Source organism: Dipteris shenzhenensis, chromosome 9 (assembly GCF_047967505.1).
Source record: "Dipteris shenzhenensis isolate YYH24624 ecotype China chromosome 9, Dip_SZ_1.0, whole genome shotgun sequence".
Lineage (NCBI taxonomy): Eukaryota > Viridiplantae > Streptophyta > Polypodiopsida > Gleicheniales > Dipteridaceae > Dipteris > Dipteris shenzhenensis.
This window is the reverse complement of record NC_141604.1, coordinates 24,561,211-24,581,738: the sequence shown is the minus strand read 5'-3', so window position 1 is coordinate 24,581,738 and position 20,528 is coordinate 24,561,211.

The following is a 20,528-nucleotide window of genomic DNA, read 5'->3' as shown; positions in this document are numbered from 1 at the left end:
TAATCTAACAGTGGGTAATCCTAACCGAACCTAGTCTAACTAACCGAGGGCTAACTAAACTAACCTAACTTCAGTTACTATGTGGACTAATCTAACCGAGGATAACTAACTAACCTAGTTATCCTAACCTAACTAACCTAACCTAACTGTAGTTAATGCTAACCTAACTAAGGTTAAATCTAACCCTAGGGTTAGTTTTAGGTTTTTTTTTTTGGGGGGGGGGTTTGGGGCAATTTCGCGCGGGGGGGTGGTTTTGCGGGGGGGGGTGGTTTTCACAAGGGGGTGGTTTTTCACAGGGGGTGGTTTTTCACAGGCGGAGGGGGGGTCTGTGCGGGGGTGAGGGGTGAGGGAGGGCGTTGGGGGCGAGGGGGAGATGGAGGGTGAGGGTCGGAGAGCGGGGGGGTTGAGCGTAGGGGGGGCGAGGGGTGAGGGGCATGGGGAAAATGGGGGGTTGGGGGCGGGGGGGAACAGGTGGGGGGGTGAGGCGCGAGGGGGGACGGCATGGGGCGGCAGGGGCATGAGAGTGGCATGGGCGGGGGAGTGCCGCGGGGGGCGAGTGAGGGGGCTTGGGCATGCGGGTGCCACCGCTGGCGGGGCGGGGTGGGGGAGTGGTGCGGGCGGGGGCGGGGCGGGAGAGTGACGTGAGCGGGGGGCAGGGCGGGGGTGGGGCGAAGGGGGAGGGCATGCAGGCACCGCCGCTAGCGGCTTGACCACTGGCGGGGCGGGGCGAGGGAGTGGGGCGGGTGCGGGCGGGGCGAGGGAGGGGGGAGTGGCACAAGCGAGGGTGGGGTGATGGGGAAGGGCGCGCGGGCACCGCCACTGGCGGGGCGGGGCGAGGGAGTGGGGCGGGCGCGGGGCGGGGGGTGGGGTTGACAGGGGTAAGGGGGAGGGGGAGAGAGAGAGAGGGGGGGTGGGGGAGAGGGGGTAAGGGGGAGGGGGTAAGGGGGAGAGAGAGGAGAGGGGGTGGGGGAGAGAGAGAGAGAGGGGGACGGGGGGGTGGGGGGGGGGGTTGACAGGGGTAAGGGGGGGAGAGAGAGAGGGGGGGTGGGGGAGAGAGGAGAGAGTGAGAGAGAGAGGGGGGGAGGGGGAGAGAGGAGAGAGAGAGGGGGGAAAAAAGAGGAGAGAGAAAAGAGAGAGAGAGGGGGGAAGGGGGAGAGAGGAGAGAGAAGAGAGAGAGAGAGGGGAAAAGGGGGAGAGAGGAGAGAGAAAAGAGAGAGAGGGGGGAAGGGGGAGAGAGGAGAGAGAAAGGAGAGAGAGGGGAGGAAGGGGGAGAGAGGAGAGAGAAAAGAGAGAGATAGAGAGAGAAAGGGGGAGGGATAGAGAGAGAAAAAGAGAGAAAGGGCAAGGGATAGAGAGAAAGAGAGAGAAAGGGGGAGGGATAGAGAGAGAAAGAAAGAGAGAGAGTGAAAGGGAGGTGGTGGGGGTGGTGGAGGGGGGAGGGGGAGGGGGAGGTGAAGATGGAGGGGGAGATGGAGGGGGGAGGGGGAGATGGAGATGGAGGAGGGAGGGGGAGATGGAGAGGGAGGGGGAGGGGGGAGAGGGAGGGGGAGATGGAGGGGGGAGGGGGAGATGGAGGGGGGAAGGGGGAAGGCAGAGGTGGAGATAGAGGGGGAAGCTGGTGGTGGAGATGGAGGGGGAAGGGGGAGGGGGTGGGGGAGATGGAGGGGGGAGGGGGAGGGGGTGGTGGAAGGGGGGAGGGGGAGGGGGAGGTGGAGATGGAGGGGGAGATGGAGGGGGGAGGGGGAGATGGAGATGGAGGGGGGAGGGGGAGGTGGAGAGGGAGGGGGAGGGGGGAGAGGGAGGGGGAGATGGAGGGGGGAGGGGGAGGGGGAGGTGGAAATGGAGGGGGAGGGGGAAGGGGGAGGTGGAGATGGAGGGGGAGGGGGGAGGGGGAGGTGGAAATGGAGGGGAAGGGGAGAGGGGGAGGTGGAGATGGAGGGGGAGGGGAGAGTTTTAGGTGGAGATGGAGGGGGGAGGTGGTGGTGGAGATGGAGGGGGGAGGGGGGAGGTGGTGGTGGAGATGGAGGGGGAGGGGGAGGTGGAAATGGAGGGGGAGGGTGGAAGGGGAGGTGAAGATGGAGGGGGAGGGGGTGGTGGAAATGGAGGGGGGAGGGGGAGGGGTGGTGGAGATGGGAGGGGGAAAAAAAAGAGCACAAAAACTTGACGGACAGAGAAGTGGTCACCTGAACGCTCTCCAAGTCTTTCTCGATGTAACAGGATTGTTGTGGAACAATAGACGGTGGGTGGAAGGTTGGGTTATCACTGCGAGAAGGGCTCGAAGTCACTTACAAATGCGAGGATGGGAGTAAGGTGGTGGTTAGACTTGTACAAGATAGGCTCACTACTAGGTGCTCTCAAAACATCCCTTGTCTTCCTTACTCTAGGTGTAACAACAGAAGGAATACCCAACTCATCATCAAGGCTCTATTTTGAGCCACTGGATTCACCATCCACATAAGAGTGACGTGCATTCACATCAACCATGGGCTGATCTACTTTCTCTTTTCCTTTTTGTGATACTTGCATACCACTATCTGCATTGCTTTGAGGAGATCCTCTTGATCTGAATCTGCCTGTCCATGGCGAAGTATGTGAATCACTGCTAGAGGACACTTCAAGACTACTAATATTTTGTGATTGCTGCTATGAATTCTATGCAGCATTACCATTTTGTGCATCTACATCATCAATCACATTTACTGGTCTATATCAGCTGCTCATCTCATCAAAAACAACATCTTTGCTCATTGTAAACTTACAAGTAGAAGGGTTATAGCATCTATACCCTTTCTGCTGCAGAGAATAACCAATAAAGATGCACTTCTCAGCTTTTGGATCCAACTTGGATCTCAACTCATCTAGCACATGAACATAGGCAATGCAACCAAAAACTTTCAAATGAGAAATATCTAGTCTCCTACCAATGTGCCTCTCCTCTAGCGTCATGCCATGTATTGCTGCAATGGGAGTCTTGTTCATTATGTCTGGCAGGTCTTTTTCGTTAAGCATGGCACGAGATACCACTCCAATATGCCTATTTTTTCTTTTTACAAGTCCATTTTGTTGTGGGGTATGACTGCATGGATATTGTTGCTTTATGCCATGCTCCTGCAGGAGACTTGCAAACTCATTTGAGAGGTACTCTCCCTCTCCATCTAAAGTTAGGCATTTTATTTGCAGGCCTATTTCTTTTTCAACCATAGCTTTAAAAGCTTTGAAATGCCCAAACACTTCCCTTTTCTTTTTCATAAAATACACCCAAACTTTTTTGCCATAGTCATCAATAAAAGTGACAAAATAATGATAGCCTCCAATAGATGTAGCTTTAGTAGTCCATACATCAGAGTGGATTAATTCCAATGGCCTCTTACTCTCTTGAACATGTATAGGAAATGGTTTCCTTGCCCGTTTTCCAAATTGACAGGCTTCACATACCTTATGCATTTCTGCAACCTTGAACTTAGGCAATCCTGCAACAATATTTTGGGCTTGCATTTATTTAAGTCACTGTACATTAACATGACCAATGCGTTTATGCCAGATATCAATATCTGCAACTACACCGGTCCCATGTGCAAACATTGCTGCACTCAGTTCAGGCATGTCCACATCCAACGTAAACATCCTGCCCTTCTTCCTTTTGCTATCAAGTGACCTTTATTTTTCACATCCTCAACAAAGCATCCACGAGGATTAAATCTAACCTACAAGCCCTGCTCAACCATTTGGCCAACAAAAACCAGGTTCTTGGTGATATTCGGGACATGAAATACATCAGACAGGTGTCTCTTTTTCCCATCCTGCATAGACAAAGGAATTTTACCAATCTGCACAATAGGATGTGTAGTATCATCACCAGTCTCCACAAATCCTGGTCTTTCCATTTTCCTTGCATGCTGCATCCATTCTGCATGACCTGTCATGTGGTTTGATGCACTTGAGTCAACATACCACATTATTGCTTTTTTCTGCACTTGTCACAGAATTGGTCATGTGCTGTACCATAAACAGATGCTCATTTCTGTCATCTCCCTATCTACTAAAGGATGCATAATTGCCTTGCTACAATTTTCAGTCATGATGTCATTTTGCTTTTTATAGCAGTCTTTAACCATATGACCCATTTTACCACAGTAGTAGCATTCAACATTGCTGTTTGAATTTTGGCCTTTCTGCCATCCACCATGACCTCTTTGGCTCCCCCTGCCTCTAAAGTTACCATGTCCTCCTCCATACGACTGGTTTTCTTGAATTTGCTACATATTTTGATTTCTACCATGGCGGCCTGCTCTACCTGTGCCTCTACCTCTTCTAGCATAAACACAACTTCTGCCTCACAAGGGCAAATCTGCAAAATTGATGAAAGTGGTATTTGACCACACAGTCACTTCCTAGTGACGATTTTGCATCAACAGGCAATAAGAATGATTTTGTGACTCCCAATATCTCTGCGCACATGCATACGATGCAATTTCTGTAGCAACTTTTCATCGACCTGTAGAACAGTGGTCGCACATCAAAAATAGGGCACTTTTTTGAGTGCCTGCTAAAAACTTTTGCCACTAAAACGGGCCCCGAAATGGCCTTAAATCAAAAGAAAATGTCACCCAGGGCTTTGCCCTATCCCGTAGCATATACTGCCCTATTGCCACATCGCAAAGGGCATCCCAATCTGAGACAGTGCACTCTTGCACTTTTCGGTTGTGCTACTTGTAGAGATTTGCCCCCAAAATCGAAAAAGGAAAGCAACACTGATCCTCTTACCAAGAAACCGTGAACTTGGTTTGCTTTCTTGAGCTCCTTACCACGAATTGAGCTCTAATACCATGTGAAGAGAGTAAGCATTATGGTTGACATGGCCAAATTGTCCATCTTCTCCCACTGCTCATCAGTAATGTTGGAGGGCTTAACACCCTTCTCCTTTATAGGTTTGTACTGGTCCTTCTGCATCAACACATTGTAGCACTGTGTCCTCCATATGTCGTAGTTTTTAGCTCCTTCGAGCTTCTTTATCTGAAACAAGGACGACACGTCGCTGCTGGAATTCATGGTAAAGAAAGAAGAGTTTGTTCCTCAATGGAACTGCCTGACTCCCTGAATGTATGTGCAGTGAAGCACAAATAAAAGATCTCTCCCGCAAGCGGAGGCTTCAATGAAAAGAACTCTGTTTTTGTGGCATAAACCACTCTTCCCCCGTGCTGTAGAAACAGCACAGCAGCCTGTTTTTGTCGTCCAGAGCGTACAAAAAATAGTACAGCTGTAATAAAACAGCCTTCGAACAGTCCAGCAACTTTATGGATTATTTTGGAGGCAAATGACACTGTTATAACAGTGATTACAAAACTGATTTGACTGTCATAACAGTCCCAAAACTGTCATTTAATATTTAGACCTGCATTATGGCACGGTTGCCCAAAAAAAAAACTGCTGTAAAGTGACCCGTATTGACTTGGAACAGTCCTTCTACTACAATTATACAGTATAGGACTGGAAGCCAACAAAAGCCCCTTGTTTGAATAGGGATTTTGCTCGGATTTTGTCACAATTTTAGAAATGCACGGGTTTCAATGTAGAATGAGAAGAGCATTAGCTTCCCCCCAAACAGGAGGATTACCAAAAAGTGAGCGGAGAAAAGCGAGCAGCCCCAAATAAGCGAGCAAGATTAAATAGGTTTCAAGCGAGCGAGAACCTCATCCAGCATCTTATTCCCCTCAATATCATTGGAACAATTGATGTGATCATAAGCAAATTAAACATATTCCAACAATGAAGGCATGCCTGAAACTCACAATTAACTTCTCTTTCATCCCCATACTATCAATTTGAGTCGTTGTGGAGAGGTAGAGACATAAGAATACATAAAATTTGCGATAAAAAAAGCAAACACTACTCAGATTGAACATCCACACAGCAAGATAATGATAGATCACAAGCTAGATAGAATATATGACTGAAAATATGTAAACATGATCATGTGCTACATATACATATCATGTCTTTTATGCTTGCAGAAGATCATCCATACATTCGATCCAAAAACATGGAAATAGAACTAACTATGTCAAAAGAAAAAAAACACATTTTCATCATAAGCATTAATTTTGCTTAGTGAAAATACCTATGTAATCTGGACAATACCATGCTTTAAAAAACTTAGGGAGCCAAAAAAGGATTTTAGCCCTCCATACTTCTATTATGACCAATGTCTAAATGATAGTTCTATCGGAACTAGAAATGAATGCATCTAACCACTATGTTGAGTGCTCATCCAGTATCCTGTACACTATTATGTTAAACTCAATAGGTGACCATAAACTCAAGCATAAGAGGAGCATGATTCAAGTGAAATAATTGGCCGACACTCTGTAACTAGTATCCTACTGCATCTAACGAAAAATATGCACCAGGTGTTAACAAGCTTCTATTTCCACCCCTATAAGCAAACTCGTATCCTGTAGTATGAAAAACTTTAAGGAAAACATTGCACTTAATGCATCAATTAAGCCAGTGACTACTCATGATGCACAATCGAACAATCATCAAGGAAAGTCTAGTCAAGCAAGTTGAAGCAAAAAACCAAATATCTATTTGGATCTATGCCGTGGTGTATCCGCCGACCATGAGTAGCAAAAAAACTCTACCATGATCACTTCCATGCTACAAATAAGGGAATACATAGTCGTTTTAGGGTACTTTTAGGGTTCATTCCCAACCACTAAAAAAGAGAGCCAATGCTATCTATTTGTATTCATAAAATCTTTATGAACATTATCATGTTCAATATAAGGATAGGAGCCAGCTCAATGGGTAGTCTTAAACAAATATAAATACTATTCGAATTTTAACCTTATGCAAAAGCTTTTTTTTAAACACAAAGTAAAACTTGATTATACATATAGATGGGAATCAGGTCACCATTGTAAGTATGTATTTAGTAATTAAGTTGAAAATATTCCCTTAGAAAAATATCTCAATCAACATAGTACCCATATTATATATCCAAAATTTATAAGATCTCATTCATACCATTAGATTGTTTTCATCACTTGTCATGAGTACTAACCTCAATTGGCATTATGTATTTGGGTCAAAATAGTTTTTAGTATAGGATATAATGGAGCAATACATTTATGTAATATCTAGTGATCATAGTTTTTAATATAGGATAAAATGGAGCATAGAGTAATCTTGTCATTCAAAAATGATAATATACCTTCCTTGACCATATACAAGTATCATGCATTCATAAAAAAACTTAGTCATAAACTACAATATAATGTGCCCATAATGCATGTACATTAAATCTTCACATGTTAGAATGTGAGAAAGGGAATAATTTAACTATGAAATCAGGGATCAATGTAGGAAATGGTCTTCTATGCACACATATATGCTAAGGGTCCATCTAATACAATATTGGAAATTGATGTGAGTATAGGTGTATGCATCCATCAGTGATTTATATGAGTGTATGCATCCATTTGTGATGTATATTGTTGTACTAATCCATGGTGCTTTACCGCTTGAGTTGTTTGTAGCCCAATTAATCACAACAACGTTGTATTTTTTAAAAGAAAAATGCCATAAAAATTTCATGCTGCAAAACACACAAAAAAAAGGCATTTGTAGCATTAATCCAAGCATTTCCTACAAGCAATCTCCATCCCTCCCTTTCCTGCATACTCTTTTGGCCACCTCCACCCTCTTGTTGCCCTTCAAGACTGCCTCTTGCCTCCTCGCCTCCTTGCTTCCTCACCTCCTCACCTCCTTGCTTCTTTGCCTTCTCACCTCCTTGCATCATGCTTGTTGCTGGCAATTCCAAGGCTGTCCCTCCCCTCATTGGCCAGCTCCTCTACTCCTCATGTCATCCTTCTCCTCATTTTGGTGTCTCCAATGAATAGCTTGGGGATCTTGTTTTTGGAGGGGGGAAGCATAAGAATGGCAACACCTTAATGCGCTGTCATTTTTCGTGCTTTTGCCACCCAAAAACAAGACCTGCAAATCCCTTGCTTAAGCTTGAATGAGCCTCTTGATTTTGGGCGTGTTAAGCCATTTTTGACCATCATACCCCCAAAATCAAGAGGCTCATTCAAGCTTAAGCAAGGGCTTTGCAAGCATTGCAAGTCCTGTAAGTGAAATCAATTAGATTAGGAATTGGCAAACTCAATTTGGGAATGGTCAGAAATACTTTGTCTTTGAATAATGCCTTGGATCATGGGATGGGGTCCCATGAACTTGCTGCTTGTGATGACGAATGGTTCTGCCCTCGACTAAAGGTGATGTGTGTAGTAGTAAAAGGATAGCCCTCATGGAATCTCTAAGGGGTCTTGATTTTGGCCATGATTTGCACATTCTAGCACTTGAGCCATACATCAATTTCCAACACTTGAGGCATATAGTGGCTTTGCCCACGCAACGTTTCCAACTGCAATCCAAGCATCAAGCAATCTCATATTCTATATCCAGAGACATCATGAGGGGTAGAGCCTCTTTTTGGTAGTCTCACTAGCAATATGTATTGAAAAAAAAATGTATTCAATTATTATATTCTTCCTTGCTATATGAATGCTCTTAATGCATCCAAATTGTAGAACTACTTCAATACTACTTCTTAGTTATATTGTATAGTAACCTCCATATGTATGCTCGTGAGACAACAAAAAGAGACCTGGCAACCCAAAAATGATAGCGCATTGATGCGCTGCCATTTTTGGGCTACCAGGCCTCTCTTTTAATGTCTCCTGAACATAAGAACAAGCACTTGTGTTCCTTACCTTTCTTTCCAATGGGGGTCTTGATTTTGGGGGTGTATGCCAAAAATTGATAAACAACATTATTTGATGCATATAGCTTTATTAAATCGATAAAATAGGCATGAAAACATCTAAATTGGCTCTTGCCATTTGATTTGATGTATGACATGAGCCCATTTGGATTTGTAATTCCAAAGATACGGGGTCTTACTTTTAGGGCTTGAATGCCTGAAATAGGCAGCGTGTCAATGCGCTGCCTATTTCATACATTTAGGCCTCAAAAGTAGGACCCCATGTAGGACCAAATGAGGTCCTACTTTTGAGGCCTAAATACATGAAATGGGTAGCACATTGACAAGCTACCTATTTTAGGGATTCAGGCCCTAAAAGTAGGACCCCGTATCTTTGGACTTACAAATCCCAATGGGATCATGTCCTATATCAAATCGAACGGCAAGAGCCAATTTAGATGGTTTTCATGCCTATTTTCTCCATCAATCAAAACTGTATGAATAAATATATACATCAAGATATGCATCAATATATACATATGTATGTATGTATGTATATATATATATATACATACATACATACATACATACATGTGTGTGTATACACACAAACACACACACACACACACACACACATATATACACATATAGATATATATGTATGTATATACATACATATATACATACAGCAAAATGGGGGTCTTGATTTTGGGGGGGGGTATGCTAAAAAGTGATAAACAACATTATTTGATGAATATAGTTTTAGTTGATGGAGAAAATGGACATGAAAACCATCTAAATTGGATCTTGCCATTCGATTTGATATATGACATGACCCCACTCGGATATACAAGTCCAAAGATACAGGGTGCTACTTTTAGGGTCTAAATGCCTAAAATAAATGGCGCGTTAACACGCTGCCTATTTCATGCATTTACGCCTCAAAAGTAGGACCCCATTGGCAACTTTCAGGCATTCAGTCCCTAAAAGTAGGACCCCGTATCTTTGGACTTACAAATCTAAATGGGGTCATGTCATATATCAAATCAAACCCAATTTAGATGATTTTCATGTCCATTTTCTCCATATATCAAAATTTTATGCATCAATATATACATCAATATATACATATATCCATCAACATATACATACATACATACACACACACACACACACACACACACACACACACATATATATATATATATGTATGTATGTATGTATGTATGTATGTACGTATGTATGTATGTACATGCATATATATACATACATACATACATACAAACATCAAAAGTAAGACCCCATTGGTTTCCCATGTCATGCATTTTGTTGTCTCATGAGCATAAGAACAAGCACTTGTGTTCTTTACCTTTCTTTGCAATGGGGGTCTTGATTTTGGGGGGGTATGCCAAAAATTGATCAATAACATTATTTGATGAATATAGTTTTAGTTGATGGAGAAAATGGACATGAAAACCATCTAAAGTGGATCCTGCCGTTCGATTTGATATATGACATGACCCCATTTGGATATGCAAGTCCAAAGATACGGGATACTACTTTTAGGGCCTGAATGCCTAAAATAGGCAGCGCATTAACGCGCTCCCTATTTCATGCATTTAGGCCTCAAAAGTAGGACCCCATTGTGTTGCCAATGGGGTCCTACTTTTGAGGCCTAAATGCATGAAATAGGCAGCGCGTTAACGCGCTGCCTATTTCAGGCATTCAGGCCCTAAAAGTAGGACCCCGTATCTTTGGACTTACAAATCCAAATGGGGTCATGTTATATATCAAATCAAACGGCAAGAGCCAGTTTAGATGATATTCATGTCCATTTTCTCCATATATCAAAATTGTATGCATCAATATATACATATATGCATCAACATATACATACATATATATATATATATATATATATATATATGTATATATATATATATATATAGATGTATGTATGTACGTACATGCATATATATACATACATACATACATACATACATACAAACATCAAAAGTAAGACCCCATTGGTTTCCCATGTCATGCATTTTGTTGTCTCATGAGCATAAGAACAAGCACTTGTGTTCTTTACCTTTCTTTGCAATGGGGGTCTTGATTTTGGGGGGGTATGCAAAAAATTGATCAATAACAATATTTGATGAATATAGTTTTAGTTGATGGAGAAAATGGACATGAAAACCATCTAAAGTGGATCTTGCCGTTCGATTTGATATATGACATGACCCCATTTGGATATGCAAGTCCAAAGATACGGGGTACTACTTTTAGGGCCTGAATGCCTGAAATAGGCAGCGCGTTAACGTGCTGCCTATTTCATGCATTTAGGCCTCAAAAGTAGGACCCCATTGTGTTGCCAATGGGGTCCTACTTTTGAGGCCTAAATGCATGAAATAGGCAGCACGTTAACGCGCTGCCTATTTCAGGCATTCAGGCCCTAAAAGTAGGACCCCGTATCTTTGGACTTACAAATCCAAATGGGGTCATGTTATATATCAAATCAAACGGCAAGAGCTAGTTTAGATGATTTTCATGTCCATTTTCTCCATATATCAAAATTGTATGCATCAATATATACATATATGCATCAACATATACATACATACATATATATATATATATATATATATATATATATATATATATATATGTATGTATGTACGTACATGCATATATATACATACATACATACATACATACATACAAACATCAAAAGTAAGACCCCATTGGTTTCCCATGTCATGCATTTTGTTGTCTCATGAGCATAAGAACAAGCACTTGTGTTCTTTACCTTTCTTTGCAATGGGGGTCTTGATTTTCGGGGGGTATGCCAAAAATTGATCAACAACATTATTTGATGAATATAGTTTTAGTTGATGGAGAAAATGGACATGAAAACCATCTAAATTGGATCTTGCCATTCGATTTGATATATGACATGACCCCATTTGGATATGCAAGTCCAAAGATACGGGGTACTACTTTTAGGGCCTGAATGCCTAAAATAGGAAGCGCGTTAACGCGCTGTCTATTTCATGCATTTAGGCCTCAAAACTAGGATCCCATTGTGTTGCCAATGGGTTCCTACTTTTGAGGCCTAAATGCATGAAATAAGTAGCACGTTAACGCGCTGCCTATTTAGGCTTTCAGGCCCTAAAAGTAGGACCCCATATCTTTGGACTTACAAATCCAAATAGGATCATGTCATATATCAAATCGAACGACAAGAACCAATTTAGATGGTTTTCATCTCCATTTTCTCCATATATCAAAATTGTATGCATCAATATATACATCAATATATACATATATGCATCAACATATACATATACACATATACATACATACATACATACATACATACATACATACATACACACACACATACATACATACATACATACATACATATATACACACACACACACACACACACACACACACACACACACACACAGATATATATATATATATATATATGTATGTATGCATGTATGTATGTACATACATATATACATACATACATACAAACATCAAAAGTAAGACCCCATTGGTTGCCTATGTCATGCATTTTGTTGTCTCATGAGCATAAGAACAAGCACTTGTGTTCCTTACCTTTCTTTGTAATGGGGGTCTTGATTTTGGTGGGGTATGCCAAAAATTGATCAACAACATTATTTGATGCATATAGTTTTAGTAGTTTTAGTACACATACATACATACATGTGTGTGTGTGTGTACATACATACATGGATGCATGCATGCATGCATACATACATACATACATACATACATACATATTAATGCATATAGTTTTACTAGATGGGGAAAATAGGCCCCACTCCAATTTTTGTGGAGAGACACAACTAGACAAATAGAGCAAGTCCAAGGGGTTGCTAGGGACACCCCTCCAGCAAATGGAGATGTCTGGTATGCAATTTTAGCACCAATTTTGGGATGTAAGCTGCATAGTCATGTCGAAAAAAAGTTGTCAATTCTTGCATTAAATGTAGGGTGGTGAATATATCCTATTCTGTCATGGGGCCGGAGAAGACGGAGGCAAAAAATTGAACCTCCAAAAAGACTTCTTTTACCAGTCTATGGGGACCGGCTCTTACTAGTGTTGAGAGTGGACAAGACAGCTACCATTGGTGTGATATGGGAATCTCCCAGTCTGCAATTTTAGCACCAAGTTTGAGATGTAAACTACATAGTCAAGTCCAAAAAAGTTGTGTCAATTCTTGCATTAAATGTAGGGTGATGAATATATCCTATTTTATCATGGGGCCTGCAGAAGACGGAGGGAAAAAATTGAACCTCCAAAAAGACTTCTTTTACCGGTCTATGGGGCCTAGCTCTTACTAGCATTGAGAGTGGACAAGATAGCTACCGCTGGTGTGATATGGGAATCTCCAAGTCTCAAGTTTTGGGGTACATGAAATTAGATCATGCTAACGGTAACTCTAAGAGGTTCCAAAGGTAGGCAACATTCTTCATCATAGCTAACTCAAATGCAAGGCAGTGAAAATGCTAGGAGAGTTGCTAGGTAGCATTGATTTTGGGAAGGGATATGATGATACTTTGTTGTGTTATGTAGGATATTAATTTCCATTAAATTTGGGACATGTTAGATATAACTTCATAAAATCCTAAGTCATGAAATTAATACATTACAAGTTCAAGCATAAATAATAGTCGTGAAGTTAATGCATTAAATATTCAAGCCTAAAGAAGAATTAATCAAGACCTAATGCACCGTACCAGAGACTTTGACCTTACCCTCATTCCATAGACTTGCCAACATAAGGCCAAAATTTTCATTCTTAAGAATATGTGAAAAGACCTTACATTTGGCCCACTTTTGGCGAAAAAATTTCATTCTAAAGAATAGGTGGAGTGAAATTGTGTTTGATGATACAAATCAATGCTCAAGTTTGGACATAAATAAAGGTATTTTTTTGAAGATATTGGAACACATGAGGGAAATAATATTGAAGATACATGAATTTTTAGACATACTATTAAAGACAAATGAGCATATAATGGATGAAATCCTATTGATGATACATGAATTTTCAATAGAACTGTTATTCAAAGATTTGATGGATTAAATGTAGCTTTAATACATTATCCCTTTTACAAGGGTGTTTGATTTTGAGGCTTGAAACATAAGAATGAATCTGTGTTGAAGCCTAGTGGTTTGTTAAGGATATGTGAAACTTAAAGTAAAAGTACTTACAATGGAAGGGATTATATCAAGATCCTATTAAGGACATGTGAACATATAGTAGAATAATTCTACATAAAATCAGTGGATCAAACTTAATGGATCAAAAGCAAAAAAGGATGATGGTGCAACCTAGGGGCTACTGTACGGCACTATGGCAGCAATCTTTGTAGTTACTATCAAAGGTAGTGTAACTTTTTTGTCAAGGAAAGAGACGCGAACCACTCCACATGACCTAGATCTGTATGACCTAGGTTGCACCGACTTGTTTCTTTCATGGATAAAAAGTGACCCTTAGGTGATGCTATAGCACTCCCTTTTTTGGTCCATTATTATAGCACAATTGGGGCCTTTTGACCTAATACTAGCTACCCATCAAATATTTGTTGTAGATGTTAGGGGTAATTACCAAACTACTAGTGGTAGTTTTATCACCACCATTAGTAATTTTATTTGAGTGTTCCTTAAAGGTAGTTCTCCTACTACTACATACAATATTACCAATAGTAGTCCTAATCCCAATGATAGTACACATAATATTATTACGACCATCCAACTTTAATCATCATTATATCTATGAATGCATATATATAGGTCTATCTATATCTATACCTATTTATTCCTCATCCAATATGTTTGCATTTATTTTTGGTGCTTTGATTACTTTGAAACTAAAGATAATGTGATTTCATTATTGTTTGCATTCTTGTCAAACATGAGGAGCTGGAATGCATAAGAGATGGGAGGCACATTATAATTTCTGTGCAGATTTGAGCCATTGAATAGCCTATTGATTCTGATTGTTTTCTTTCTTATTAAATCCTTAATTTGGTTATTTCACACCGAACATCGCCATATCAATTCATATTTTTTTTGTTCTAGTAACGTCCTATCGTAGCATAGTCTAGGGTTGATCATACAAGATAAATGGGTGCTCACATTTAATATATTTTTGAGAGTCAGAGGATAGTGGATGTAGACTACAAAATCATCACTTTGAATAAATTTGGCAAGATTCTTCTGATAGAAGGAATAATTTCTATTGCACTAACGATGAAAGAAAATTATCAAAAGGTTGATACAAGGCTCAAAATCACACTGGTGCTACTAGGCTTAATAGTCATAGGCTAGTAGTAGTACTAGTGTATTTACTGAGTAGTGTGCGTTCCTCTCCTCATTAAAATTCATAGTCTTCAAAAATTTATAATACATAAGTCAAAATATTCTAATTAGTTTTATCATCCTAATGTTGAAACTGACTTAAATTCATAGTCTTCAAAAAGGTATAATACATAAGTCAAAGTATTCCAATTAGTTTTATTGTCCTCATGTTGAAACTGACTTTCTCTTCCTTCGTCTCCTATGAGCTTCAAACCTTTAATCCATTAATCTCTCAAATAGTAAGAATGGTCTTGTATTAAGAGGCGATGATATCTAAAGTGATCTACAAATACTAAGAATGGTCTTATATTAAGAGGTGATGATATCTCAAGTGTTATACAAACCATAAGAATGGTTTTGTATTAAAAGGTGATGATATCTCAAGTGTTCTACAAATAGTAAGAATGGTTCAAGTGTTCTACAAAAGTATTAGGTACCTCTTAGTGGCTGAAGGGAAGGAGTGATGATATCTCAAGTGCTCTACAAATAGTAAGAATGGTCTTGTATTAAGAGGTGATGATATCTCAAGTGTTCTACAAATAGTAATAATGGTTTTGTATTAGGAGGTGATGATATCTCAAGTGTTCTATAAAACTATTAGATACCTCTTAGTGGTTGAAGGGAAGGGGTTGGAAGTATGGGCAAAATCTCTAGGAACTACAGGATGGTTGCAAGAACAATTTTGAATGTCATAAATGACACTTGGGTTTTTCAACATACGGGTGAACTTTCATGGTTGATAACACTTTTAATAAGAAGAACCATTTTGAATGTTATAAGTGTTGATGCAATCCCATGCTATGAAGTCTACAGACAGTTTTTTTTCCTTGCATATGGGTGAAGTGATGTTTACGTTACTAAGTTCAACATATCAAGCAACACATTTGTTTTGATTATTGAAGGAGTTTGATAATAAGACCCATTTCAAATGCAAAAGATTTGTCGTATCAGTAATGGAATCCGCTTTGGAGTGGAAATTCGGTTTCTTTCAAACCCACATATTATTGTTGCATAATGTGAGTATGGCTCCAATTGGAAGTTAAGGTAGACTATAATTCACAATATTGGTATAGTTACACATAGTAACATAAGTTTTATTTTCGAGAATCTTCCCAAATAGTGGTTTCCACAAAGCTATGTCGAATACCTCGATAAGGAAATTGTAGAAAAGCTCGCTCGCTTTTTTGGGCCTGCTCGCTTTTCCTCGCTCGCTCTATCGACTGCCTCCCCAAACAGTAATACACTGGAGCAGGTGCAAAGCCCCAAATTTTAGAGTGCTGCTGTGCTCTAGAATGGCATTTTTTACAACATTTTGTAGACTGCTTGCATTTACTGCATGTGTGGGTAACACCCCTGACTAATGCATCTGTCTCTGTCAACGAATAAGCATACACACTGCAAGTGACAATGCATACACCACATCAAGATGGCATAGACTTCTGCTCATGTAATAGGCATACACACTGCAAATCTGTCAATGCATACGCTGTGTAACCCTTCACTGGCCAAGTGAATAACCTGTCTCAACTCTGTTTGCGGCATAAGCTAAGCCTCAGAGTTGAGTGATGCCCTGCTATTGTAGAACACCTGTACATGCCTTTGCAGTACAAGATGCGTATTGAAATGATAGAAAATCACAGGATACAGTGCATAAGAAAGCAAAGTACCTGGCAGTTACAAAATAGGGCTTGCACAGTAGTGCGTCCCTCTTTTCAAGAGTAGTGAAGATAACTTGCAATTTTCAGCTTGACAAAACCTGTGTAAAATAGGAAAAGTACAGCAAGTATAGTTGTACCTGCGTACCTTGTTGCGTCGCACAATTTTTTGCACAAGAAAGCATGCCAAGTGCTGAAATAATTAGGAAATTGCTGTTGTAGAAGCACAACAGTGTGCCCGTTGGAAAACACAGGAATAGGTGCCTATGGGCACTCAATGTTAAAGTTGTGGCACTGTACTTGCATGATTTGCATGCACGCTGCACCTGTACCTGCGTAATGTGCCTGTTGCACGTTTTCCAAGGAAAAGTACAGCTGAAGCTACTGTAGCTGCTCCAAAAGTATGTGGAAACGGGTACGGTTGTACTTTCGTGATGTTCTGCTGCTGCACGTTGGCTGGCTGAGAACAAGCATGACCCGTGAGGATGGAGGGGATTGGGAGAGGAGTAGTAGAGCAGTGGCTCTGATACCAGTTGACATAGAAGAGGGAGAGAGTAGGAGTTTGGGAGTGAGGAGAGGAGACACACCCACAGTAGACACCAATAGGTGGGGATAAACAATGAGTGGTACCTCCCCAAGTACACACAGTAGTATATATATCTTTGGATAAGGCTAGGACCACTAGGCACTAAGTACAATGCATACTTAGTGTACTTAGCAGTACTAGACTAAAAAATGTTACATAGGGTGGCCAGTGCCTTTACCCCAACAGTGCCCTGTATCATGAAGAAGTTGAATTTGAAATGCACAAGGTGTTCCTCCACCCGAATCAAGGTAGCAGATGGTTGATGGCTCACCACCCTGGGAGTCATTGAGGATTTGCCCATCACTGTGAATGGGTTGACCACCACTGTCAATTTCTATGTAGTGGACATTGAAGACACAAGCAGGAGTTACCCATCCATACTCAAGAGACCGTGGTTGAGAAAGAGTGATACAGTTAGCTATTGGAAGACAGGACACATGTCTTTTGGTGCTTCAAAGGAGAAGATCCCAATGCAACCAGATGCCACTGAACCAAAAGAAGAAGAGGAGCAAGACAGTGATACTCTCTCATCCTCGGTGTTTGAATCAATGGAATATTCAAATGGGGGGGAGGAGTTCTCAGAGGAACAAGTTTACATGGTGACGGTGTCTCTAACCCCACCACCCACAAAAGAGGTAACAGCTAGTCCTCAACTTGAATCTATGCTTTCCCCAGACCTCACTCCAAGTGAGAAGGATGAGTTCCTAGAAATGTTCAAAGGTTTTCCTGACCTCTTTGCAACTAGCTACCACCACCTTTGCCATGTGACTACCATAGAACACAAGATAGAGCTAAAGCCTGATGCTAAGCTAGTATCGAAGATTAGGGACCCTACAGACCGACACTTTGCGCTCAAAGTTGAAAAAGCTTGTAGAAGCTGGGTTTATTGTTCCGGTCCACAATACTGAATGGGTTTCACCAGTGGCAGTAGTCACCCCAAAGAAAAACAACGTGGTGGGTCTACATCGATTATAAGAAGCTCAATGCGGCCACCCTTTCAAGACCTCATTCTTGAGAAGGTAAGTGGTCATGAGATGTATACTTTCTGTGATGGTTACTCTGGGTTTTATCAAATTAGAATTGCCAAGGAGGACGTGCTTAAAACCACATTTGCCACACCCTAGGGGACGTTTGCATTCAAAGTAATGCCATTTGGCCTCACCAATGCTCCTGTTACCTTTTTAAGATTTATGCAGATGTGTTTACTCCTTACTTGGGGGTTTTCTTGGAGGTGCTTTTAGATGATTTTCATATATTCTCAGCAAGGAACGAGCATGTCATGAAGGTTAGGTTGGCCTTCCAAAGGGTCAATGATGCAAATGGCAGCCTCAACCCTGATAAATGCACCATTAGAGCCACTCAAGGGAGGTTACTGGTGTTAAGATAGTGGGAGAGAGGGAAGGAGTCTCACTTGCGGCTTTCTCACATACACAATGGGGGAATACACACACAGGTGGAGGCTGAAAACAGTTTTCCTCTTCTTATTTGTGAAAGCCAAAAGAACTCAAGTACAAAGAAATAGAAGAACCCTATATGTGGGTCTCAAACCAAACTCAACTAACTAAGGTGGCATACTAACTGAGCCACAAACTAGAGTAGATAAGGATAGCTGTCATCCCAGCTATTATTTGTGGGCGGTGTACCAACCACATCTGCACCTAACAAGTCAGTGACATAAATGCACAACAGTCACCCTGGCATATCACGAGTGGAGCTCGACATCTCAACACTCCCCCTCGAGCTCAATCCCAATTCCTACACACCAAGCAGGTCTCTGAACTTGCGCAGCTTCTCTGCGCCCAATGCCTTCATGAATATGTCAGCTACCTGATCCTCTGTGCTGACATAAACTAGATCAATAAGACCTAGTAAAACCTTCTCCTACACATAGCAATAATGCACCTCAATGTGCTTTGTTCTAGCATGATAGACTGGGTTATTTGCCAAGTGTATACTGCTCATGTTGTCACAATAAAAATGACAACTGGCCCATCTGTAGACTGATGCATATCATAAAGTAGCTTATGCAACCAAGCTACCTCACATGCAGCCATTGCTGCACCCCTGTACTCAGCCTCTGTGCTCGACAAGGCAACTGTAGGCTATTTCTTACTGCTGCAAGTGACTGTAGCACTCCCAAAAGAGAACACATATCCACTGGTAGATCATCTATCAGAAATACTACCAGCCCAATCAGCATCAGTGTATCCATGCAATTGTATATGGACCCCAATCTCATAAAATAGTCCATACTGCAATGTGGACTTCACATACTTGAGTATGCGTCTAGCCGCATCCAAATGCGGTTTCCTTAGAGCCTGCATAAACTGACTTACCAACCCAACAGCATAGCTCAAATCTGGCCTGGTAATAGTCATGTAAATCAAACTTCCTACTATGCGTCTATACATAGTAGGGTCTTCCAGAAGCTCACCTGCATCTGCGCTCAGCTTCACATTCTGCTCCAAAGGAATTGAAATAGGCTTACAGCCTGTCATCCCATATTTGGACAGCATGTCCAGTCCATACTACCTCTGCAAGAGCTGTATCCCACTTGGTGATCTAATCACCTCAATGCCCAAGAAATAACGCAGCTCTCCCAAATCCTTCATCTCAAACTTCTGCTTCAATAGCATTTTCACATGAAGGATATCTTCATCACTATCACCTGTGATGATCAAATCATCAACATAAATGACAAGCAGCATAATACCTTTCTCTGTTTTTCTCACATAGAGTGAGAAATCTACCTTGGAAATTTGAAAGCCAATAGTGACAAGATATTGTCCTATCTTGTCAGACCATGCTCTAGGTGCTTGCTTCAAGCCATACAAGGCTTTCTTCAACCTGCAAACAAACTCAGGATGAATAGCATGAACATAACCTGGTGGCTGCTCCATAAAGACCTCTTCTTGCAAATCACCATGCAAGAAGGCATTCTTTACATCCATTTGATGTAAAGACCATCCCTTTGATGCAGCCATAGCAATGACTGCTCTTACAGTTGCCATCCTTGCAACCGGACTGAATGTTTCTTCATAATCAATGCCATATGTCTGTGCATACCCCTTGACAACTAATCTTGCCTTGTATCTATTCACAGAACCATCTGCATTG